Below are 27,469 nucleotides of genomic sequence, written 5' to 3' on the forward strand. Positions count from 1 at the left end.
TCTGCTAAGAACTTGTACAGGAATTTGGTAAAGTGTCAGGATATAAAACCAATGCACAGAAATCAGTTGCATTTCTATACAACAACAAGACAGAAGAAAAAGAAATTAAGGAGTCGAGCCTATTTACAATTGCACCCAAAACCATAAGATACCTAGGAAGAAACCTAATTAAAGAGACAAAGAATCTGTACTCGGGAAACTATAAAGTACTCATGAAAGAAATTAAAGAAGACACAATGAAATGGAAAAATGTTCCATGCTCATGGATTGGAAGAACAAATATCATGAAAATGCCTATGTTACCTATAGCTATCTACAGGTTTAATGCAATACCTATCGTGAAAATGTCTATGTTACCTATAGCTATCTACAGGTTTAATGCAATACCTATCAAAATACCACCAATTTTTTTCAAATAAATGGAACAAATAAACCTAAAATTTATATGGAAACAGAAAAGACCTCGAATAGCCAGAGGAATGTTGAAAAAGAAAGCCAAAGTTGGTGGCATCACAGCTATGGACTTCAAGCTCTATTACAAAGCTGTCATCATCAAGACCGTATGGTACTGGCACAAAAACAGACACATAGATCAATGGAACAGCATAGAGAGCCCAAAATAGACCTTAAACTCTATGGTTAACTAATCTTTGACAAAGCAGGAAAGATGGAATGTCCAATGGAAAAAAGACAGTCTCTTCAACAAATGGTCTTAGGAAAATTGGATGGCCAAATGCAGAAAAATGAAACAGGATCATTTCCTTATACCACACACAAAAATAGACTCAGAATGGATGAAAGACCTCAATGTGAGACAGGAATCCATCAAAATCTTTGAGGAGAACACAGGCAGCAACCTCTCCGACCTTAGCTGCAGCCACTTCTCCCTAGAAACATTGGCAAAGGCAAGGGAAACAAGGGCAAAAATGAACTATTGGAACTTCATTAAGATCAAAAGATTTTGCACAGCAAAGGAAACAGTTAACAAAACCAAAAGACAACTGACAGAATGAGAGAAGATATTTGCAAACGACATATCAGATAAAGGGCTAGTATCCAAAATCTATAAAGAATTTATCAAAGTCAACACTCAAAGAACAAATAATCCAGACAAGAAATGGGCAGAAGATATGAACAGACACTTCTGTAAAGAAGATCTCTAGATGGCCAACAGACCCATGAAAAAGTGCTCCACATCACTTGGCATCAGGGAAATATGAGTCAAAACCACAATGAGATACCACCCCGTACCAGTGAGAATGGCTAAAATTAACAAGTCAGGAAATGACAGATGTTGGAAGATGTGGAGAAAGGGGAACCCTCCTACACTGTTGGTGGGAATGCAAGCTGGTGCAGCCACTCTGGAAAACAGCATGGAGGTTCCTCGAAAAGTTGAAAATAGGGCTCCCCAGCAATGGCACTACTGTGTATTTACCCTAAAGATACAAATACAGTGATCCGAAGGGGCACATGCACCAGAATGTTTATGACAACAATGTCCACAATAGCCAGATTATGGAAAGAGTCTAGGTGTCCATCAGCAGATGAATGGATAAAGATGTGGTAGATACATACAATGGGATACTATATACCGATATGTAGATATATAGTATCTATATGATGCTATATGAAATATATATTATATTTCAAAGAAATGAAATATTGCCATTTGCAATGACATGGGTGGAACTAGAGGGTATTTTGCTGAGCGAAATAAGTCAATCAGAGAAAGATAGTTCTCATATGATCTCCTTGATATGAGGAATTTGAGAGGCAAAGTGGGGGGTTTGGGAGGTAGGGAAGGAAAAAATGAGACAAGATGGGATCGGGAAGGAGACAAACCATAAGAGACTCTTAATCTCACAAATCAAACTGAGGGTTGCCGGGGGGAGGGGGTAGAGAGAGGGTGGTGGGGTTATGGACATTGGGGAGGGTGTGTGATATGGTGAGTGCTGTGAAGTGTGTAAGCCTGATGATTCACAAACCTATTCCCCTGGGGAAAATAATACATTATATGGTAATGAAAACAAACAAACAAACAAATAGTTTCTTTAAACAGCAGCAGTAGTCATCCTAGAAATAATATCTCAACAACAAAGTTCAAATTTTTTCCTTAGGCAAGAGGAATTAATGAAATCTGATGAGGAAAATTCCAACACTGATCTAAGCAAGCTTTCTTTGTCATGTATACATTACAACAGAAGGCTTATTTTCGAGAAGATCAATAAAGTCTCCACAAAGTTGTTTTTCCTATTTGAATTGAACAGGTTATCATTTTAATAAATCATAAACAAATGTAGTTAGAATGATACAGGGGATACATACTAACATTTCTTATGAAATCTGCTTTTTTGTTAGCAAATTCAAAAATAAAGGTATTTAAATGCCATCTCTATCAAATTATTAGCATTCAGAAATACATGTCGGGGGGATTTTGAAAGCCATTTTTGAGAAGAATTTGGACCATTTGATGTAATTTGGATAAAATCATTCAGAGAGATATTTTGTTGCCCTTTTTTTTTTCTCACTGTCAATGTCCCTGCAGCAGGAATAGATATTAAAGATCAAGTTCTTGTCTTCCTCCTGGGTTTGAAAACAGAATATCTCTCTTTTGTTATTTCTTGAGTAGCCATCTTATCTGCACCGGCAGCTTCACCCTGTACCCTAATATATTCAAGTCAAACCTGCCTTTAAAATGCATGAGCCAGCTTCACTTGCAGAGAATTTTTCACCCTTTGATTTCTCATAAGATTGTTACTTTACAATGTCAGAAACCTTGAAAGGTTTGGCTTGAATGTCCAAACTCAAAGGTACCCGGGGCTAAGTTTGATCCTGAAACGGCAAAATCAAAAACCTTCCTATTTCAGTCACACATTTTCCTATTGTCTTCCAACAACAGAAGTGGCAATTAGTAGAAATAGCTTTATAGTTTTCTAGCCATTTTTTTTTTAGGTTTATAAAAGTAAAGATGCAGATGCATTTTGTACTCTTAAACATTTAAACAATATATTATGAAACACCCTCCCCCTCGTGATCATTGACTCTTGGTCTCCGTGGGTGGTGCAACAATGTTTCCTCAGAGTACAAAGCACTTTTGAGCTTCCTATTGGGAACTGTCTTCAGAGTTGGCTGCTGAGCAGGTAAGGATGCCAACATGAGGTGCTGCACCAAGACACACTCCCTTGATTTGCTCCCTTTTCTCTTCCTGTGCTCCGTTCTGGCTCTCTCTTCTTTCTCCTGACAAAACTGAGGGAAGTTGTGCATTTTCAAGGAAGTGCTGAGCTGAGGCTCCCTCAAAGCAGGAAGTATCTGGGAACTGGACTGTCATCTAATACAGATTCTCAAAATCAAAGATGGTGATTAAATTCCTCAAAAACAGGAAAGAGAGAGTTTGGACTATCTATGAAAAAAGTTGTCTAATTTTAATGAGAGAAATGAGGTTAGGCTAAATCTGATATCTGACTATATCAAAACTGGCAGACAAATTTGGATTATTGGGAGAAAAAAAGAATGTAAACGTGGTGCTCCTTTAGTGACAGGTCTCACAGAATATGCTTCCTGAGTACAATTTTCAGACTGTTCCCCAAAGCCAATGTCAAAAAACTCCACAAAATGTGCATTTCAAGTAAGTAAATCAGTAGTTTTATCTTTCTAGTTTTGCATTAATCTGCACAACATAATGAACTGCAGAAAGAAAAAAAAAGAACAAAAAAACAAGTGATATTATTATGGGAGCTCCACAAATAGGTAGATATGTTTGATGTTTTCCCAATATATGTTATAGGACTAGCACAGAGATACAATACGGTGATGATGAAAAAATTCAATTACTTGTACTTCTGCAGAAAATATGGCAATAAAAGTAGAGCATCTGATAAATTTTTGACAAGGCTAGAAGAAGGAAAATTGTGGAAAGGATCCGGATTGCATTTGATCCTAATGCCCACTGGATATCTTTATGTGTTAATAAGTTGAGAACAGACATGAGAATATTCAGTCTATTCAGAATGAATTCAGATAAAACGTATGTGATAGTTGGTTTTAATGATGACCAATAAGAAACTGGATTGGACTGGAGGTAGTGGTAGGACCCTTAGGAGAAAGTACCATTGTGACTTTGTAATCAGAGGAAGAAGGAAAAAGGACAGTTTGTTTAATTTTTCTCTTATCCCTTTACAAAAAGAATTTGTGGTGATTCACAAAGATCCAACATAGCAAAAAATAGTAGGTATAAGCTCAAAATGAAATTAATGCTAAAATACAAGGCATGAATTCCTATACTGCACACTTTTAATGAGAGTCACAAATTTGGATCTTAATTTTCTTGAGGAGGAAAGCAGAATCAGTTAAAAGAATCAAGGGAAACTGTAACTCTTCTAGTACATAATACAGAAGTAGCTTGTGGTAGAGACATAGAAATATGACAACAGCCTCAGCAATATCCTGTGAGTAAGCAAAGCAATGAATTCCACAGGGATGTTGTTTGTTTTGTGATATACCTTATAGGACATGATATTATATCAAAATGAGATTCAGTTAAAGAAATATTTTGAAGTTCAATCCATTGCAAAATGATTGTTTCTCTCTGTTCAGTCTTTAAAACCATCCAGGGACAATAAGTTTGAATTTATACTCCATAAAAAGTTCCTTGAGGGAAGCGTGTTTCTGTTCCCACATATGTATGTGGTTGCATTGGATGTCACAAGGAGGACAGCTGGGAGTAGGATTGAACGTTCTGTAAAAATTCAAGAACCTAACAAGGCAGGATCTCGAATAACTAATGCCATGTCTCTATCAGCGGTAAATAAAGCCAGACTCACAGACAAGTCAAGTGTCCCAAGGGAATAATTCTGTACAGAGATTTAGCTTTGAGTTCCCCTTCCATCCAAAATCAAAATTGCTTAAAATAATCGCATCTAAGGAAGATGATAAATTGTAGAAATGGCTTGCATCATCGTTTTCAGAAAAGCATGTGACTACGTTAATATAATTGCAAAAGAATCTTTTGTTCATACTTTAAAAGCTGTAGCAAAAGACCATAGGAGAAAGGAGGGAAATCTGAAGGAGGAGAAATCAGAGAGGGAGATGAGCCATGAGAGACTATGGACCCTGGGAAACAAACTGAGGGTTTTAGAGGGGAGGGGGGAGGGGGGGGGAGGGGAGGGGGGAGTGGGGGGAGGGGACAATAGGGTGATGGGTATTAAGGAGGTCACATGTTGTGATGTGCACTGGGTGTTATACGTAATTAATGGATCATTGAACACCACATCAAAAACTAATGATGTACTATATGGTGGCTAACTGAGCATTAAAAAAAAAAAAAAAAGCCATGCAATAAAAAGTGAAAAGAGAGACATAAAAGATAGATATTGCATGTGCTATGAACATGTATGCACAGTATCAAGAGGGCTTCTGGCCAGAATGAACTTCAGGTTCATGACATACTAAAACCGAAAAGAAAGTATCTATATTTCTGAGGTTTATTCAGAAAAGCTTATGGCTTAAGGAAGATAGCGACCTAGCAACAAATGTAAGAGGGAAGCAGGATTTTCAACTCCTGTGTTTCATCCGTCTTCTCTAGCAAGAAACTAAATCTTCCCCGTAGAAGAGGTAGGATAAACATTGTAAAAACGAATTAAAGTTCTGGCAGATGAGGTGGCAGTAAATTATTACCTGGGCAATTTAAATGTCTTCAAATTTCCAGGCCTAGAAAGATTTTATTGCAAGAATGTAAAAGAATGGGCACTAAATCATAGAGATTAAAGTGGGACAAAAATCTCAATTTTAAGAAAGGGGAAAAATTATGGATTGGTGAACTTAATGTTGATTTCTAGCAAAATTCTAGAATGAATTGGGCGATAGGTTAGTTATGAGCGCTTATTACTGGTTATATGGAACTAAATTTATTTCTGTTTTTCAAAAAGTTGCAAACAGGAGAAGTCTTCCAATCCTTTTTGACTGTTTTCATCCAAGCATGTGAAAAAGCATATAGAAAATAAAAAGAAATTGTAGTCTGGATACTACTGCACTTGTTCGACTCATAGATGTCAAATTATTTGAACTGCTTAATGGCCTCTGGCCTTCTCTTCCCCAAGTGCTATATTGATCAGTAGTACTATGTAGACTGCAGGTTTGTTTCCCAAGATGGGCCACTGCAAGTCTCTATCCATACCTACTTCTGTAGCATCTACTCTTTGTCTGTCAATGGCTTGGATGTAAACAAAGAAAGAATCTTAGAAAAGTTGTAACACCAAACTGGAATGGATGAATCAGAATTCAAAGTGATCTTAAAATATGAAATCATTCACTTTTTTTTTTTTCATTTATTGGCATACACATCGGGACTCTCAATTTGAAAGCCTAATAGGTACCACTTACTGTTATAAGCATGTGAATCCAAAGATAAAAAATCCACACCCAGCACTCAAGATGCTCTGAGTCGAGAGAAAAATGAGCATGAAAACAGATTCACAACCCAAGGGACAAAGTGGTATAGCAGGAGAATAAAGTGGCTGAGGGGGCCCAGAGGAAGATTTGCTCTCCCTGCCTGGGGTGGAAGGAGCAAATGACTGTAATGGCATCAGTAAGGAAGGAAGTATCCAGCCAGGCAGTGGGAAAACAAAACAAGACAAGACAAAACAAAGCAGGAAACAAAAGTTGGCATGAGGAAAGCTTACATGGAAAAAGCCCAGTGGCCAATGCTGAGATAGCCTTAAAAATGACCGATAATTTATTTTGTCTGAGACTTTTAAAAGAATCCTAGCAATCTCAAAATTAACAGAATACTGTGTCTGGGTTAGGGAGAGAATCAAGGGAAGCCCTTGATGTGCTTTTTGACCCTTCGGACCCTAGTTCTCCATAGACATTGGCGATATGCAACAATGTTATTAGAGCACATTTTACACCTTCCCACAAAGAGCTGAATTCTGAATTCTCACAGGGCTGAATGCACCTTCTCACCTTCCTGGAGCCACAGAAGAAGAACACAGCTGTTTTGTCATAAACGCTCATCCACAAAAATATTTTCTATTAAACAGGCCTCATAAAAATGCATAAACAATAAAACAAGTCTAGAAGTTTCTTTTTTTTTCCCCCTTTAAATATTTCCTCCTATTTTTCTAACATCTCGCATTTGTGTTTTATCTTATGGGAAAGCAACCCTCATTAGGGGAAGGAAATATTCCTTCCAAAAATAAGTTTATCTATAAAATTTTACAGTAAATAATAAAGTCTCAGGATTAATGGAAAAAATACTTTGCGTGACTCTATTTTGCTTTTCACTAAGTTAAAAAAAAAATCTGAGTTTCAAACAACCAGGGAAGATGATGTAAAATTACAGGGAGACAGATAAATCATAGTACCTGAATGACCAATTTAAGAAATCCAAGTGCAGACATATGCGCACACATACTCCTCTAGAAACATGGATTTAGTACTCAATAATCTGGTCACATCAGCTAACAACAGGCTGCTTTTCAGGAAGAGCTCTCAAAGACAGAGCTATTCAGATGAAAAGAGTCTCCATACTTATTTTTTAACTGTCTCATTTTTTCTTTGAAAGCTTTCTGCTTTTTCTTTGAAAGTAGAGTAGCCCACGTTGCCAAGGTAACGTAACAGTTGACTGCAGTAGCAACAGGTAAGTTTAGGATCAATCTACAGTCCAGGCAAAATGGTGAGGACATTGGGGATGCTATGGCAATTTGGTAGAGAGCAATGACTTATAGGAAGAGATTGACCTATTCCCCTGCAAACCAAATTAGTCCAAGTGAGCCTCTTCGGATGCAAACAATCTGGTCTGTTTAAATAAATTTTACTTCATTTGTTTAACTGCAATTCATGTGTGTGACTGGGAAATGGACTCCAAAGCACTAACACCTGCTAAATTTGTATAAAACATAAGCAAACCAGGATCAAATTAAGCCCAAGTAAATAGTTTTGGGGAAGTAAAATATTTCCATAAATATCTGCTATTTACTATTAGGTTTTTTTTTTTTAAATCCCTTTAGATGAAATTCAATTCTAAAATAAGTAAAATCTATGCAGATAATTAAGTAGGGATAGCAAAAGGATGGGATACTTATTCTTGGGTCATGTGTGGTATATTTAAAATTAGTCTTATTGGGGGCGCCTAGGTAGTATACTCGGTTAAGCATCCCACTCTTGGTTTTGGCTTGGGTCATGATCTCAGGATCATGAGATCAAGCCCCACACTGGACTCCACGCTCAGTGCAGAATCTGTTTGAGTTTTTCTCTCTCTCTCCCCCTCTCCCTCTGGCTCTGCTTTTGGTGCTCTCTCTCTAAAATAAGTAAACAAATCTTAAAAAATAAAATTAGCCTTACTGAATGATAATGCAACAACGACATAACCACAATGTAGAAGGCTAGCAACAATGTCAACCTTCTTTTTTTTTTTTTTCAAACAACGTCAACCTTATGCCAGGCTTAAAATAAACTAGTGAAAAGACTAAGCTGCTGGAAAGTGACTGGCAACTATGACTGGAGCTTATATTGATGTGCATTCCTCTTACTTGGAAGCCACCATTTTATAGAAGATAAGATGTGGTCAGTCCTCTTAGTTGGCTGATAATGGAGCGAGATGAGGTTTTCTGCAGACTCAGGAGTTACAGTATAATGAGGTCAACTCATTAGGACACAGGCCAGAGGGAATGTCTGAGAAGTCTAACTATATTTTATTTGCTTGGAGTCAATGCAACAATGCCTTATATGCTTTATTGTTGCTACAGCCAGGACAGTGGTTACTAAGGGCTGCTACAGAGCTGCCAAGAACTAGGTAGACAAATCCTGCTAATTCAACTCTACTCTATAGGTATATTCAATAATTGGTAATACATTTTTATGCTATAGGTATACATAGATAATCAAAGAGCCAATAGATATTCTGATACCTGGTGTCAGATACTTGGTGCTGGGGACTTAGAGATTTATAAGATGCACACGGATTCTAATTCCATGATATTTACAATTTGGAGTAGAAGAGGGGTATTAGACAAACACTCATGAGAATGTCAGACACAACAAAAAGCAGAATGAGACCTTGGGAACAGAGAGCAGGTAACGCCACTAAGTCTGAGACATCTAAGGAAATGACTTGTTGGCTGAGTCCCAGTATCTGAGTTAGCTAGGTTAGGGAGAGAATTTCAGGCAGAGAAAACAAGAAACTCCCCCTGACAAGAGAGAACATGGACCTCTGGACTTCAAGAATTGCAAGAATTCTAGAACACCTGGAACCAAAAGAACAGGATAAGGTGCAAGAGAAATCATGTATGGACATTGGGGCCAAATTAGGGACTTGGATATATATCAAAGGCAATGGAAAGTAAATGGATGATTTTGAGCAGAGAAAGCTAGCATAGTCTTTGTGATTATCATTCTTGTAAGTCCTCACAATAACCCTGCATGTATGTAACTCTACAGATTAGGGTACTGAAAATCACAGAGATTAAACCAAAATGCCCAACATCACACACCATGATATCACGGGCAGATTTTGGATCCCAGTTGTTTTTTTGTTTTGTTTTGTTTTAAGTCCAGGGCTCTTCCACAGGGAAATCATTGCCATGAGCTGTCAGGGTTTTTTCATTAGCAGGACCATGTGGGTAGGGAATGTCTTCATGCCATTTGGTGTTAGAGAGAGGAATATGCAAGAGAAAAGGGAGATCCCAAAGGCTTACTGACAGCCTGAAAGTCTTCATGTAACTATTGCCAGCACTTGAAGGAATCAGAGGTAAGAGGTCTACTTGAGGAGTCAGAATTTCTAGCCTCAGCGTCTTTATTGATAAAATGAGGAAAGAGGTGACTGGATAATATCTAAGCTTTTTCTTGGTTCCAAAACACGAGATTTGTCGGGCTCGAGACAATGTGGCACCAATGACATCAGGCTAGAAACTAGAACATCCACTAGAAACTAACAATCAAGGGAGCATCAGTGGGTGGGAGTCAAGGGACAACTATGTGCACATCTAAATACCAGGTGGAGAGCAGAAGAACCAGGGCAGAATTGAGTCACATATTGTTACCAGAAAAGCCTGGTAACACAGTAAGAAGGAGTGTTTCCAAAAGGATCTCAGATGGGTATATATGTATCTGTTTTCTGAACTCCCCCACTACCAGTTAAAGGGAAGAACAGTCTCCTAACTAGAACAATAGGAAATTAGTTAGGGCCCATCTATTTCACTCCCTTTCCACCTGAAACTGACAGCCATCTCCATGTGATGAGGGTAGGGGAGATGTCATTCATTTAACTTCCTGGTGCCTCAGTCTTCCTTATAAAGAAAGTGGGAATAACACGGTCCTTTAATTAACAGTTGTAATTATGGAGAAAGTGGACTAGAACAAATGAAATGCAATTAGCATTATGGTAATCCTTTATAAGTTGACCATACTCTCAACTAACTGTATTGTCCTCACAGATACAGAAGTAGAAAGCTGTTTTCCCATTACACGTCGCTTTATGGCAGATAGGAAGATTTCTACCAGAAAAAGAAAAAAAAATAAAAAAGAATCTGAAGCATAGATACCAAGTAGACATTCACTGTTCTTGAAAATTCTAATCCTTTCTACAGTCCTGATTTATGCCACCTACAAGATAAAGCAACAAACGAAAAATACAGAGGAGTAAGTGAGATGTTAGAGACTGCTCATTCTTTCATTTCCTTCTTTTGCTAACTGTACTTCATTCTATTAATATATATTTCATATGAATACCAATTCAGGAAATTTTAAGAAAAAAAATGTGAGAAGTAACATTTTTCAACATAGCCCAGTGCAGTTGTTAAATTACTAATTCTGGAGTCCGCTAGGTTCAACTTGTAGCTCTGAATTTCCTGGTTGTGTGCATTAGGCGTGTAAATTAGCCTCCCTATGCCTTAGCTTCCTGATTAATATGACAGAAATAATGAAGATCTACCTCATGAGGTTGTTGTTGGGACTTAAAGAATTAAGACATGTAAGGACACAGACTAGTCTCCAGCACATAGTAAAAACTCAGGAAGTATACGTTGTCATTGTTGCTGTCATTCTTTCATTCCTCCCACATTTCTATCTCCTGCTCTGTTTGGGGACAGTGGGGGTTGTTTTGTTATATTTGATCCTTTTCCCCATTAGTATCTTCTAATTACCCAAAAGAGAACTAGGGCTGGTAGGTGGTGGGGGCGGAGGGGCATGGAAAGAAGAGAGAGACAGAGACAAAGACAGAATACTCTGATGTCTATTTTAACTGTAAAAATTGTTGACACTTTTATGGGAAATAGAGGCAAAATGACAACTCAAGGCCCACCTATGCCTGTGTCTGCTTGCACACAACCACTCCAGTGGAGTAAAAATGAAAACTAATGGGGCTAGAAGAGAAAAGAGCAAGACATTATCTTCAAATATCATTTAGGGAATTGAAGATAATACAGTTTAATAATAATATTTTACATGAACAAATTTCCCTTCTTTTGAGAAGAGCTTAATGTGTTTAATTTGGTTTTCATTTATATTAATCATTTCTTATCTTTATTAAAGCACTTATCACATTGTATTGCAATTTATCTATTTATACGTCTATTTCTCCTACTAAACCATGAAATCCTTGAAGACAGAATTGTTCATCCTTCTGACCTCAAGGCTAACACAGTACCCCGGAAAAAAATCACAGGTACTCAATTAATATTTGTTGAATAAACAAATAAATGAGCCTCTCAATCACACTGTTGGCTTAATTGCCATTACAGATAGACTGCATGGTATACGTTTTAAGCAAGCCTATAAAAAAATCTGTATCTGTTACTTCAGCAGTAAATTTGCAATATCCTACACAAGAGTGCTTAAAAGCAGTTAAGTCAAAGATTGTTTGAGCAGATTGTTTGGTGGTCCAAATTTTGGTGTTTGAAACTTTTTGTGGAAACTGACCATGTCATTCATAGAGACTATCCTTCTGTCCTTGGGCCAGCTCAGATGGAAACAACATGGATTTTACTCCTCTTCTCTAACCCTAGATGCATACTCCATTTGCAGAGCTCAGACTGATGGCTCAATGTCACCGGTAACTGACAGGTACCCATGTCCTAGGAAGGTATTAATAAAGAACTCCAATCTCAGAAGAGATGGCTCAGGAACAGACCCAGTCTGAACTCAGCTTCCTTGGTCTTGGTCCAGAATTACTGCCCATATCTAGACCCCTTCTACCTGGACCCTCAAGGTCTATTTATTTCTCCCGTGGCCCTCCTTCTCTAGGTCTACATCCTAATCTCACGTTTCCAGTCTGTGGTCTCCCAGAGAAATTGCCTGAACTCTGTGTGGTCTACACCTGAACTTACATCTCAGATTTGAAGGCCACACAGTGGTATACCACGAATAAAAATTTAAGAGTCAGACTTACAAGAAACATGGACTAGGGGAGTCTGGTTATCCTAAGATAACTCTGAAACCAATGCCAGGGAAAGAGCTAGGGAAAAAACTCCCTTGTCTCCATTTCCAGTCCTTTCCCACTGTATCATGGAGACCTGGTTACCCTGTCCATTTGAATCCCAGACTACAGACCCTACCTTCCTCACCTGGCAATCGTGGCAAGTCCCGAGTGACTTCCTATCATGTTCTAGGCTAAGTGGGACTTGCATATCACCCCACTCTTCTCATTTTTCTCAACAGCTAAGCCTGCTCTCTTCTTTCCTTACTACATGGTCTTTCAAAGACTTGGCACTGACACACCATTCCCACCCCCCAAGTCTCAGGTAAATGAGCAACCAGTGTGTAATTAGGAGATGCAATCTTCTGACAAATATTTGAGTGTTTGTCGTGGATATAGCTCTGACTTAATTTAGTTAAAGAGAATTCTCATGGGAACATATAGTCTCTTATCTCTCTCTGATTTTTTACATTTACTTGAATGACTTGCCTGATTTGGTGCTTTAATATTCCAAATCTCAACTTCTGTCATTTATTTATGCAATTTCTCCATGCTTTATCTTGACCTACTACTATTTACGCACCTCTCTGTATTTCAAATCACGTATTGTGACATGCTAGTAGGTTATACAATCAATTTAGCAGGTTTCAACAAATTTTTTAAAGAAATGGAATAGAATGGAAGGGAAGAATAGAATGTGTCATGCAAAGAAAGGTCTACACTGCTTTGTTAAATTTTAAAATGTGTCTGTGTGTGTGTGTGTGTGTGTGTGCTTCTGTGTATCTGAGTATTAAGTAGCATGTGCTTTTTGTTTGGTTGGTTGATTGGTTGGCTGGTTGGTTTTTCACTACAGGTCATGGTCAAAAACCCTTGAAAGCCACTGAACCTAGAATGCATTTACTTTACTTCTAATGACGGACTGAAGTGCTGGAATGTCATTTTTCTTAAAAACTACTCTGTAATTTAAAAAGAAATAAAGAAAATAACAGTAAAAAGAAAAACGTCGGTGATATTTACACTCAAGTCTTAAAATCAAGTATATTTGCAGAAACAGGAGGAGTAAAGTAGGAGCCACAATCCCTACTTTAGCTTTCAGATGCACAGAAAATGTATGGTCCGATTTCTAATGCTAGTCCAGTGAACCAAATATCTAAATCAATTTTTAAAGATATGATTTATATGCAACTCTCCAGAACACCAGGTACTGTATAAAGAAGGTACATGGTACTCGCTAGCCTGCTTCATTTAACACCTGCAGATAAGTCAATTCTGAGCTCTCTTTGGTGCTTTTCTTCTTTGCATATTGTTTGCTACTCTTTTACTACATTAAAACCTTAAACTATTTGACTAGTATCCCTGGAGCATATAATGACTTGTGGATGTATGCCTGAAATACTCTTATCTACTTTGAGGTAGGTGCAAGCAAAAGAGATGAAGAGAAAAACTGCTGTGCAAATCTTTTATGCATCTGAAAGGTACATTAGTGAAGAGGGAAGAGAAAAAGAATAAAGAATGTTCTGAGACTGAGGTTTTTAAAATCAGAAAACAAAATATCTTCTAGTCATCCAGAGTGTTTGTAAAGTTTTTGATGTTTTGTTTTCTTATATTTAAAAGAATAATAGACACACAACAAATGCAGATAGAAAGAGTAAACAGGAATGACCTTTTTTGAAAGACTAGCAATAAAGAGGAATGCAGATATAATTAAAAGTCTCAGAGAAGGAGAAGCTTATAAATCCAGGCACTTCCATCACACTCAGTGTGATTTATGAAACATTGCAGCTTCTTCTGGCACCCGACCAAGAATGGCTTGGGAAATGTCCTCCTCCACTTGTTTTATCACATTTGTTTGGTTAAGTTTGAGAGACAGATTTCTTTTTTGCTACTTGTTACAGCAAAACTTCATGAACCAGAAAATGGATGAACCCCAGATAGATGCTACAGCACACATCTCACCAAACAAGAAACTCAAACTCCTGTCCCCCAGGTCAGCTCTCTTTAGTTCTCACAGCCTCTCAAGCTACAATTTTTAATCTTTTAGGAAATATTTTTAATCTTAGTTTTCTTCGTATTTTATTTTACGGGTAAGAACACATAACATGCGATCTAACCTCGTAGCAAATGTTTAAAAAGCATTCATTATTGTTGACTCTAAGGCCAGTGCTGTGCCCCAGATCTGTAGAGCTTATTCGGGCTGCTCAACGGAAACTTTGTGCCCGCTGATTTAGAAACCCCATTCCCACGCCCTGCTCCTCCTAGCCCTGGCAACCACCATCCACTCTGATTCTGTGAATTTGAGGCTGAGCTGATTCTTAAGCTTCCTTAAGAAGGGGGATCCTTGTGTTACTCTACCACCAAGCCCAACGGAGGAAGAGCCATAGCATCCAGAGAGGTAGAGGACCTCAGATGTCATCTATCTAACTTCCTTATTTGGTCCATAAGGATACTGTGGCTTAGAGAAGTGAAAGCACCTGCCCAAATTTACATTAGCTTCAATGGCAGTGCCGACTCTAACTACACCCCTCGGCCAGTTCTACATAACCATCACCACCCCAGACTTGTTTGGATAAACATTTTAACTCTGACAGTGCACCTACAAATTTTAAAGGAAAAGCTTATGTTTCAAATGAACCAAAACCCAAGATCATGTTCCCTGTTGTCATTAAAACTGAAAGGATATTTTGCAAAAGAGACATTGATTGTAATTCCAGGCAAGCACAGGTTCCATGCTAAGACCATTATTTTTCTCACTCTGACCAACAATGTTCACTCATTTGCCCAAGTTCACGTTCACCGTAAGGGGTGGAGTTTGGGACTACAGTTTATTTGACTCCAAAAGCTATTCTGTGACCTCTATGCTGTTCTGCAAAAAAATATTAGCAATAGCAGAGCTGAAAAATAAAGTACAGATAAAAGCACAATCTATCTCCTAAAACTTCAGTTTCATAGCTAGACGTGCCTGCAATGAGAGAGCACTTTTGTGAACTGACATTCCTCGAAAGTGATTCTCATTACGGATCTTACACGCTAGAGTCCACATGCTTGAGTTTGTCTGTCCACAACAGACAACCCTCAAGTTGTGAGGCAACTGGAAATGCATCGATTTTTCTGAATGACTTCATGATATTTCCTGCAGCCACAAAGGCAAAACGCATTTCAGTGGACTGGCCATGCTTACAAACCTAGGTACCATTTTAGGGACTGCCTTCTTGATTATAAATTGTGCCCCTTCTCTGCTTCATTTCTTTTCTTATGAGTAAAAAGCGGCTTTCTCTTAAAGATCTCCTGTCTTTCTTCATCTCCAAAGATCCCCTTAAATCCCAATAGCAAATTTGTCTACAAATGACTTCAGTCTTAAGCAGTGACTATTTACTCCTAACATGAGGTCTTATTCTTTTCCAAACAAAACACAGTAAGAGAAAATTGAAAGAGAAAATAAAATAGGCCCCACAGTGACCTAAGTTGTTCCTTCGTTATTCTTAAGAGGATTATTTTTTCTGATCAAAGACGCTGTCCCTTTGGCCATAGAACAGGGTCCTCTATTCCAGCTAGCAAGCTAGACTGCCAATTATATTTTCGGGTCCTTCTAGTACCTGTCTTCAAGTCAGTGAGATGAAAGTGTTTCACTTAAACAAATATCAGAGTGGCGCCATCACCATGGCAACTAGAAACAAGAGCTTTCTAACATGGAAAAGAGTGAACGGGGGAAGGAGAGGTGTTATTATTTATTTTACATTAAATAAAATACATGCAAGTTTAATAGTTGAAAATAGCCTAGAATATCACAAAGATATAATAGACTCATGTGCCTCAACCCGACCCTCACACTTTACCTGCTTTCCATTATTATGAACAAAATAAGAATGATGCAGTGAAAGAATTCTGCTTCCTTTGATAAGGGATTCCAAATGATACCCATTATTTCAAGCTATTTATTATTAAAAATCTTACAGAGTTCATTTGGAAAATAAATGGGCAGATGCCCTACATTTTCAGAAAAAAGAAATCGGTAATAAGAACATGTGGTTGTCAGTGGAGTTCTTAAAAATCCAGTTCTAAATCTTATATAGATTGAGCATCAGTCAAGGTGTGGATCCTAGTAACCTCGTTTGAGAATGAAGAAAGGGATTTACTTTTGCCAGCAGAGCTATTTTCGAGAGCACATTTCAGAGGTTAGGAGGCATTAAGTTTGAACACCTTAATGGCCGAAATTCAAGCACTTTCAACTTGTTTTTTAAACCAATCCAAGTTGCATATTTCATACGCTTGCATATTCCACCTGTTTTTCTCCTTTAAAATTTCTAACATACATACATGCCTAAATGAATTTAATGCACTTGCCAGCACATTTCTTGAAATATTGATGCTGAACAAGTTTTATTGTTTAGTCATGTAATACAGATATTTAGAAAAAAGCTCAATCTTTATATTGTTCAGAATGTCATTATTTTCAATGTCCTGGAGAAATTAAAGGTAAAACTGGAAGCACTAGTGAGAAAATTACTGACTTCGCTTTTCCTTGAAAATAGACTTGTGTGACTACCTCTGTGTGAGACAAGGACCCTGCTGTCTTAGTGACAGAATAGGGGTGGGAAAGAAGGGGATCATTTCCTCTCTTTTGTTCTTTGGGATTCTCTAGACACTGTTTTCTGGTGCCATGAAAATTTCTAAATGAAGGAGTCTGAGACAGACTTCACAGAAACCGTCTCCACCTGCTGATTTGGGGAGCAGAATAGTCTTGGCCTGAAACAAAGACTAAAAAACGAAATTGGCTGGCAATTCAGTATTCCCATGCTTTATTTTGTCTGAGTAGAACAAGCCCTGCTATTTCCCAATAAAGTTTTTAGTTTACATACAGCTCACCAGGAAGTGTAAAGCGGATTCCGCTAACAACCTTCGCCGATACTCTGCACTTTATAGAGAACCTTCAGTCATGGAAGCACGGTCTTTGAAGGAACTGTCTCTAGAAGAAGAAACGACGAATTCTGGCAAATTCTTTCCTGGTCAGAATTAGGCCAGGGGACTTTGTTGACCTAGAAATTCTTGCCTGGCAGCCTGTGGTGGGAGCTTTAGACTTGGCGTCATAAAGCAGCCCAAGAAAAGATCGGATTAGCCTTGGTAGCATGGAAAAGCGATGGTCAAGGAGGGAAGAAGCCCAGCTTCTCATTTCCCTTCCTCTGTGCTTCTCTTTGTGAATGTGCAAGGGTAACATCTTTCAAAGCAGAGAGAATGTTGGAGCTGCTAGGAATTTAAAAGATCATTTATTTCAGGGTTTCTCATTGGCTTTTTTAACATAAGAATTTCATGAGGTGTTACGCACTATAAGATTAATATGAAAAAGAATTCTGAAGCAAACAACGTTAGGAAATTTTAGGTGACCCAAAGTTAAACAGGGCTCTTTACTGGAAGAGTTCTCAGAGCTTTTATTTATTTAAAAAAATTTTTTTTAATTTTTATTTATTTGACAGAGAGAGAAATACACAGCGAGATCGGGAACACAAGCAGGCTTCCCGCAGAGCAGAGAGCCCGATACCAGGACTCTGGGATCATGACGAGAGCTGAAGGCAGGTGCTTAATGACTGAGCCAGGTGTCCCTTCTCAGAGCTTTTAATATGATACTTACATATGATTCTCCAGGAGGGAATTAAATACTTCATTTCCACAACCATATATACAATATATATTATATGTAATACATATAATGATGTATATATATATATATAAATACATATTTATATATTATATATAATATATAATTTAAGGCCCTTGAAAAGACTGTGTTTTTAGTACAATTTGACAAGCCTGGTCCCATGTAAAGTTTTTAACTTACCAAGATGGAAACTGAATCCTAAGAGGAGTAAAAATTATTTGTCTAAGGTCCTCTAATACTTGAATTACGAAGATATGACTGCAACCCTGTGCTCCCGACCCCAGTTTTGGTATTGTCTGCTATACCATCCTGTCTTCCAAAGCTTGTTGAGCTCCATTTTCTGTTACTGTAAAATGGGGAAATTAAACTTTTTCTGACTCCCTGGCAGAGATACTATGGCTAAAATGAGAAAAACATATAAAAGATCCTATGTGAATTAGTATGTGAAAAATATAAATATTTCATATTAGTCCATGAAGTATGTGGGAAAATGTTAATGTTATATGAATTAGTTAGCCTAACACAAATACATAGTTTTAAAACTGGTGACTGTTACTATACTTTAGAAAAACTACCCAATGGGGCGCCTGGGTGGCTCAGTGGTTAAAGCCTCTGCCTTCGGCTCAGGTCATGATCCCAGGGTCCTGGCATCGAGCCTCACATTGGGCTTTCTGCTCAGCAGGGAGCCTGCCTCCTCCTCTCTCTCTGCCTGCCTCTCTGCCTACTTGCGATCTGTCTGTCAGATAATTAAAAATCTTAAAAGAAAAAAAGAAAAACTACCCAGTTATAAGTCACTCATTTTGGATGCTCCATGTGTCCTCGGTGAGGATGAGTGTAGGCTCTCCTTCATACTGCAAGATTTGCATGGAAAAAAAAAGGTCTCTCAAGCACTGGGGAGCCCATGGACAAGTCTCAGGGTGCCCAGAGGCCCTCTGAAATTGTGGTTTTAATTCCTTGCCCATACGTGTGTTTCCCAGATTGTGAGGGACCCTGTGATTTTTTTTCCCCCAGTTTTACGGGAGTTGTAATTAAACAGAACCTGAAGCTAGGAACAAACAGCTAAGAATGTTCCAACTCTGAGTCAAGTCATTTCCTCCTAAAACTTGCTGAAAGGTGTTATTTCAGCTGAACCAGCAATACTTGTCCTTTTCCCCATGGTAAAGAAGTCTAAAATTAAACATAAACCTACTATATGATCCATTTATTTTCCTCCTAGGTATTTTCCTAAGAGAAAAAAACAAAGCATTAGCCCATATAAACACTTGTACATGAATATGTATATCAACTTTCTTTGTAATAGTCCCATACTGGAAACCACTCAAATGTCTATCATTAGATGAATGGGATCAGGAGTACGTGACATATACCTATACAGTAGAACAGAACTCAACAATGAAAAGAATGGATTCTTGAAATGTACAATAACATGGATGCATCTCAAAGTAATTCTACTGAGGGAAAGCGGCCAGACCAAGAGAGTACATACAGTAAGATTTAATTTATATAAAATTCTAGAAAATTCAGAACAATCTATAGGAAAAGAAAGCAGATGAGTGTTTGCTCGGAGATAGGAGAAGACAGAAAAGGTTGAGATGGGGTGGATTATAAAGAGGCATGAAGAAACATTGGCGGGGGTGATGTCTCTGTTCATTAACTTGATTGTGCTATGGTTTCACAGGTGTATAAACATGTCAAAATTTATCAAATTATAGACTTTAAATGAGTGCAGTTTGTTGTACGTCAATTACACTTAAGTAGACTTTATTGAAAAAGGAAAATAAAAAAGAAAGAAAACTAAGCTCCCCTTGCCCAAACTGGGAGAAGACCACTGGGGAAAGAATGATGCTTTTTGTGAATGATAAAGCTTGAGCAGTCTCCTCCCCCATGACAGATTATCCACATGACATCTTGTGATGAATCCACAGTTGTGCCTTTCAGCAAACCCCCAGAGCCAGGGAAACCCCTCTTTTCCCATCCCTATTCTGGAGGACACAGTGTCTACAGCACCGAACTGTTGATTCTCTTTTTCTAAATGGTGTCTCTAGGAATTACTGCAGTGTATACATAAATGCAGCTCTCTTAGCAATTAGTTCTCTGGTGTGCTCCCAGTTCTAACCTTTCTTCCTCTGAAATTTCATTGTTGCTCAAAAGCTTTAAAGCTGCTGTGTCCAGGAATATTTTTGCCAGTAGCATCCAAACATAAAAGAGCTTCTAGTGCTCAAAGGAATGACTCCAAGATATGTTTTCCTCCTAATTGACATAGTTACTGAGCATCATCAGATTTTAGAAATTCTGTTGAAAGTGCCTGTTTTCCACATTTATATGGTGTTCTCAGTGTGGGAGCACTAACAAGATAGAGATTTTGCATTATTAAACTCAGAACATATTCTTATTCATATTATTTGTGGCATGTTTTTAAAGGAAATGAATCCTTTTAATAAAGCAACTTTAAATTAATGCATGAGGCTAGGTTTTTACCATTATTCCTATTCTGCTGGATGGAATACACAGTAGCATACTTGAAGATGTTAACTCCCAGAAAACCTCTAAAAGGAAGACAATTTACAAAGAAATAGCAGAGTCCAGAAAAGGTAACGTTGAAGTGAAAGGTGCATGAATCAGGGGTCTGAGGACATGGATCCCTTTTCAATTGAATAAAAGGTTATGATAGATGTTCCAAAGATACTTTCCAGCTTTCCACTAAAGATCAGTACCTTGCTGTGGCATGAAGTGGGGCAAGGAAAAAAAGTCCAACTGTCCTTAATTGTAGGTTCCTTTTATTTATACCACTGTACAAAAACGTAAGTTTTCTTCTTGGATTACTTAGAGCAACAACAAGTGTGCTTTCTTACTGATGTTTCTAGAGTAAGGTACTTCTACCATTTGGTACTCTGCACTAGGAGTTATTTATACAAATATGTCTTTTTATATGCATAAATATAAATGCCTTGTAGTAAATACTCTGGTAATACTGAGTGTGGTATCCATTAGCTATAGTTGAGGTAACTTAGGACAAATGTCCACACTGCACTGAAAAAATGAAGTTGACTCTAGGAACAGTAAAATAAACACGACAAACCCCTATTAAACAATAGCCCAGCAGGTACTTTCATTAGATGATTTCAGGTTTGAAATAATACCATCAACTTGGGAATCTGGGAACAGTGGATGACAATTCAATGGCTGGACCTTAGAATTAATGATTTTGTTTTTGTTTTTTTCCTGTGGTATGTGGTATTTGTACATACACACTGCAGAAAATCTAAAAGATGTATACAGTCTAGTCTATTTTTATTCCTATGACTCATGATAAAGTAAAACTTCTTCATTTTTAGGACCTTATTATTTGACTATCGATGATTAATTTTATATATTTTCTTTTTTCAATGGAATAGTAAAAATGCATTCTTGAGAACAGTGATGGATGGACATAACATTAGAGAAAACGCCAGAAAAGTGATGACAGATCTTCCTTATGTGAGACCCTGGAGATCTTCATCCCCAAAGTTTTCTAACAGTCATCAGGAATTCAGAGATCAGTCAAAGAATTTTAGTAGACTCCTTCTTCATAATTGAGCATTTTTTAAGAATCTCTAAGGCATGAGTCACCTGGCTTTTCAGAATGTCTGTCTTATTGTTACCATTAGAAAATTTGTAAAGCCTTCCATTTTATATGATTATCTTCCAGAACTCCCTAGGTAAGAATCTGCTGTACCAGAGAATTTGAAACAATGCCCTGATTTTCCCCTCAGGTGGTCTGCGCCCTCCTGTTGGCCCTGGTTTCCTCCCAGCATCCTTACTGATTGAGCCTGTATGCTGGGCCTTGAAAGCCCTGCTTTTTGTTTATTGTTCAAACAAACTCTCTTTAATAGCAGCACATGTAAAAGAAGACTTTAGAATGTAATTTATTCTAGTGTAATGAGGCTGCCAAGAAGAGATCAAGGTAAAAGTCAAACTTCTTTTTTTTTTTTTAAACAGAGTCTGTAAGAGCCTGGCTCTCTCTCCAGCCTACTCTGTAGTGTCCTCTCTCTGACAGGGCAGCTTATATTCCATCCATACTGAACCCCTCACAGTGCCTATCACATGCCTCTTGTCTCATGCACACAACCTATTGAAAATGCCATTATCTTCTCCCTCTCCTTTTCGCCCAGCTACCTCTAACTTCTCCTCCAAGACTTGATTCAGGGCTTCCCCCAGGCAAAGTCTCAGTCTTCCCCTATGGTAAACCATCACCTCAGCTGGGAAAAGATGTGTGTGGGGGTGTGTGTGTGTCTTGCACTGTATTCTCACTTTGTACCTATGAAAATCACAGCCCTTGTCTCTCTGTGAAGATCTGCATCTCCCGAACAGACACAGAGGGTTCTCCTGTAGATCTGTGATTGTTTGTTCCTGGCTCATCTCTAGAGCTTGCCACACACCTGGCCTTAGCTGTCACCTTGTCAATTTTGGTTGAGTGAATAAATGAATGGGCTTTAACCTAGAGAAAAGGACTTTGAGAGGCACCACAAGAGGGGTCTAGACAGCCTGAACTACTGTCATTACTATAACAATGGCTAATCTTTATTTATTACTTTAAGTGCTATGCTTATCTTTTAAGTTTTTCATATTTATCAAGTCACTTATTGCTGCCCAAACCCAATCTGGTGGTGGTATTCTCATCCTCATTTTGCACATGGAAAATCTAAGGCATACAGAAATCAGGTAACTGGTGTAACCCTGACCATTAACAGGTGGATTTAGGTTTCACACTGGGTCAACTGACACCAGAGTTCTCTCTGTATTGGTACTCTCAACTACCAGTACAGAGAATCTGGCTTGGCTGCAACTGTGGAAGAGATTATCTCCACCATCTGAGCGCAAAGCTGACATATACTATAAGCTCAGAAACTATCTCAGTGATTTGTTTGGAGTGTTCTAAAGGTTGGAATCCCATTGAATCGGCAGTGGTTTTGTCTCAATAGGGAAAAAAAATATATATATATTTATATTTAAATATATATATTAGAGTTCTCCAACAATGGAATGGGTAGCTCTGGAGTCACTCATTTGTAAAACTGTTTAAGTAGAGACTGAGCTACCACTTGGTGGGATATTTGGGAACTAGAATGCACACCTCTGAGAAAGATGAGATACTGGCGAGCTATCAGCATTCAGGCCAGTGTAGTTATGCTTTGGTCAACCACATACTGAGATACAGAGACTACAATGTAGAAGTTGTCCAAATGAAGTCACTGAACTCTTTCAAATAACCAAGACACTATTCGAGCCCAAATCAAAAAATTTTCTGATAGTAGGAGTATAAGGCACTATGGAAAGCACATAGACTAAAAGGGTAGGAGACCTAACGTCTGCCAGTCACTAATCAAGTGACTATGTCTGTATTGTTTAATCCTTCAGAAGGTCTTAGTTTTTCAACTATAGGATGGGGATAATAATAACTTCAATAGTCTCAATAGGTAGGGATCAAACAAAATTTTGGAAAGTGTTAAAATGTGTTGTAAATATAAATTGCCATGTGCTGGCTGGCTAGTTGGTGGGACTTCTGACCCTTCATCTTGGGGATGTGAGTTCGAGTCCCATGCTGGGTACAGAGATACCTTAAAAAATACAATCTTTAGGGGCACCTGGGTGGCTCAGTGAGTTAAGTAAACCTCTGCCTTCAACTTAAGTCATGATTTCAGGGTCCTGGGATCGAGCCCCACATCGGGCTCTCTGCTCAGCAGGGAACCTGCTTCCCCCATTTTCTCTCTCCCTGCCTCTCTGCCTACTTGTGATCTCTTTGTCAAATAAATACATATTTTTTAAAAACACAATCTTAAACATAAATAAATAAGCATATATGTATATACGTATATATATAAAACCATCAATTAATGTCATGCATATTTATATATGTGCATCCTTATTCAGCCTATAAGTATTATCAGCTATGATGACTCTCTTAAAGATTTTCCAGTATGATTCAGGTATCTCTGTCAAAAATGTCTTGCTTTCATGGTCTGAATATATTGGTTTGCCTTGTATGAACCAGTACCTCCTCCTGGATAATGTTTTCTGTGTCTCAGCCTTTATTCCATAATCACAGTATATAAGTAGTTTTGACTACTTAAAATTCTTACGTTGCTGAGATCAGAGACACATTGAGAATTTTAAGGTTGGTAGCAGGAGAATCATTCTCTTTCTTTCCTGCATATTCATATGTGCTCAGATAACATCAGCAGAACATGCGCAGTGGTGGCATGTGTTTAGTCATGTAAGCAGCAGGAGAGTCTGTGTGTGCAGATTGGGACTGTGGTTTAATCTCAGTGGCAAGCAGCATGGGTCAAGGGAAGAAAAATTCTGATTCTAGGTTACAGAGTTGCCATGGATGAGAAGCACATTTTATACACCAATCAGACAAATTGTCAAGTAACTTTAGATGGGATAAAGGAAAGAATAGCACTGAAATGGGAAATGATGGAGAAAAACAAAGCTAAAATATGACAGAATAATAGGAAGAAGTGAAAGGAGAAGATGAAGTTCGAGAGAAGACAACAGAATGAGAAAAGGAAGGAAAAAGCTCACTAAAGAGGCGAAGAAAAGAGTAAGTCTTCTACCTGTCTCACTGGACAGCTGAAGGGGCTCCCTGAACCCCACTGTTCTCCAAATTCCCAGAGATGGATTAGCAAAATAATATCAGCTGAACATAAATTTGCTGACTGTGGTAGTGTGGAGTCACCTTGGACCTCATCAGCATTGCTAAACATCACCCGTAACCTTTCCATTATCACTGAGGGTCTGCTCAGCACCAGGCCCAACTGCTCCAATAATTTCAATTACTTTCCCTGACAAATTTTATGTTTCATGTATTTTAGTGGCCTGATAATTATGATTTCTCTCATTTCTCGCTCTCGAGCTTAATGGGTTCCAGCATGAGTGTGCAGTTTCAGAAATGAAGTTCCACTTGAATTCACAAGTTATTATCTACTTTCATTAATGGAATTGGAAAAGAGAGAGTGGAAAAGAAATACAGAGTGAGGAAGAAGGAAGAGATGAGGGAGCAGGAGGAGAGGGAAAAAGAAAACAAAAGTCCAGGATGAAAGGAAAAAAAAAGAATCAACCAAATTGGGAAAGAAAAAGTCAGACTGAGTGTAAATGGAAAGTCGAAAGGAAAATATGTTGACAATCATTTTTTTTTAATATGAAAAGTACCAAATAGATTACTTCCATTAGACTCATGACTGATTAAAAAGCATAATGTGTTGGAAAATCCCCAGGCTTTGCAGCCAGGCCACACAGGATTAAACAAACTAGTTCTTTCATTTACTAGCTGTGGGATCCTAAGCATATTACTTCACCTCACTAAGATTCATCTGCTGTCTTGTTTGTGTGAATAAGAACACTGACTCTGTGGACTAATTTCCCTTCCTCTTTCTCACTCCTGTGTGTGTGTGTGTGTGTGTGTGTGTGTATCAACAATTTTTTATGGAATGACATCTATGGAATGACAACTGAGAAATTGTGCTGGTATAGGCAAATGGGCTTTCTGAGAAGTTGCAGAGCTGGGGACAGAGATGAATGAGAACATAGGCTGCCTGGGCATACATACAACTCTCCTCCCCCAAGAAGCTCTGCCTCCGCTCCCACTTGTTTGGCCTAAGGAATGGGAATGTCCAACTTTGAACAACCAAAGCCTTAGTAACGAGATTATTTGTGTCTGTTCTACCTGATTACTACGTAAGCCCTCATGAAGCTAGGTGACAACAGCAGTTGTGTGATATCTGTTCAGATGCAGATATGCTCACAAGGTTATGATTTCTCCTGCTTTGTGGAATTCTGATTTCTGGCCAATTAATTGGTAACTTGTTCTGATTTTACAGTGGGTGTATGCATGTCATCTCTCACCACCAATATTTAATCCACCTGAAAAGCTTTATCTGGGACAAGGAGGACATAGAAAGATGAAGAACTAACCTTTGACTTCAAGGAGATCATAATCTAGTAGGGGCCTAAGATAAACCTATAAATAAGTACAATAGAAAATGAATAGGATAAATGCTATAAATTGGTATGTTGGATCACCTAAGGTTAAGGAAGGACAATTTTTTATCTATTCTAAAAGATTATCTTTTAATAAGGGCACAAGATTTTGTTTTTCTATTATTATTTTTTAAATTCCAGTCAGTTAACATACAGCATAATATTAGTTTCAGGTGTACATGATTCAACGATTCCATACGACATGTGGTGCTCATCATGACTGTGTCCTCCTCCATCCCCATCACCTTTGTCACCCGTCCTCCCACTCACCTCCCCTCTGGTAATCATCAGTGTGTTTTCTATAGATAAGGTTGTCTAATCTCTCATCTCTCTTTCCCTTTGTTCACTTCTTGTGTTTCTTAGATTCCACATATGAGTGAAGTCATATGGTAGTTGTATTTATCTGACTTATTTAACTTAGCATGATACACTATAGCTCCATCTTTAAAGGTCTTGCAAATAACAAGATCTCATTCCTTTTTATGGCTGAATAATAGTCCATTGTGGATATATACCACATCTTCTTTATCCTTTCATTAGTTGATGGATACTTGGGCTTCTTCTTTATTGTGGCTACTGTAAATAATGCTGCAATAAACATAGGGATGCATGTATTCCTTTGAACTAGTGTTTTTGTAACCTTCGGGCAAATACCCAGTAGTGTGATTGCTGGATCATAAGGTAGTTATATTTTTAACTTTTTGAGCAACCTCCGTACTGTTTTCCACCAGTCTGCATTCCCACCAACAGTGTGAGAGGGTCCCTTTTTCTCCACATCCTCACCAACAAGGGTCTCAAATCTTAAGCCAAAGGAATGAATCTCTAGTTTTACAAAGCATCAGTGAGATACTTGGGAAAATAAAAGGAGGATTACAGAGTCCTTCTCTATTTTCCCCAGAATATATCATATAGATGAGCCCGGTACTGTAGGTGATAAAATGATAAAGATAAGAAAGAAAAAGAATATTCAAAGAAACGTTAGAATTAATTAAACATTTTTAAGGTAACTGAAAGCAGCAGTAGTAAAGAAAAAATTTAAAATAACCTTGCATGGAAATAGCTACAGTGATAAATCATATAAAATGTGTTTACTTTGCATTCTGCAATTGAAAAGGGTATCAGTTTTCTCCAATGATCCTAATAGGGACCACTGCAAGATAGGTCATCCTCACTTCAGTTAAAATGAAGTTAAAATCGTTGATCTGCTTACAAACTGAAGGAAAACACTAATTCACCGGACAACATGTTTCTCTCCCATCGAGTTTCTCTCCCAGCCCACCTTTGGGCCAACGCAACTAAAGACAACTTGAAATTTCTTAAGGTCGTCTATGCTTTTCTGTGAATACACTTGAATAGACCATTCGGTGGCTGGGGTTAAATCAGTCTGTTAA

Source organism: Mustela putorius, unplaced genomic scaffold (genome assembly GCF_011764305.1).
Source record: "Mustela putorius furo isolate JIRA1106 unplaced genomic scaffold, ASM1176430v1.1 tig00003834_pilon_pilon_pilon, whole genome shotgun sequence".
Taxonomy (NCBI): Eukaryota; Metazoa; Chordata; class Mammalia; order Carnivora; family Mustelidae; genus Mustela; species Mustela putorius.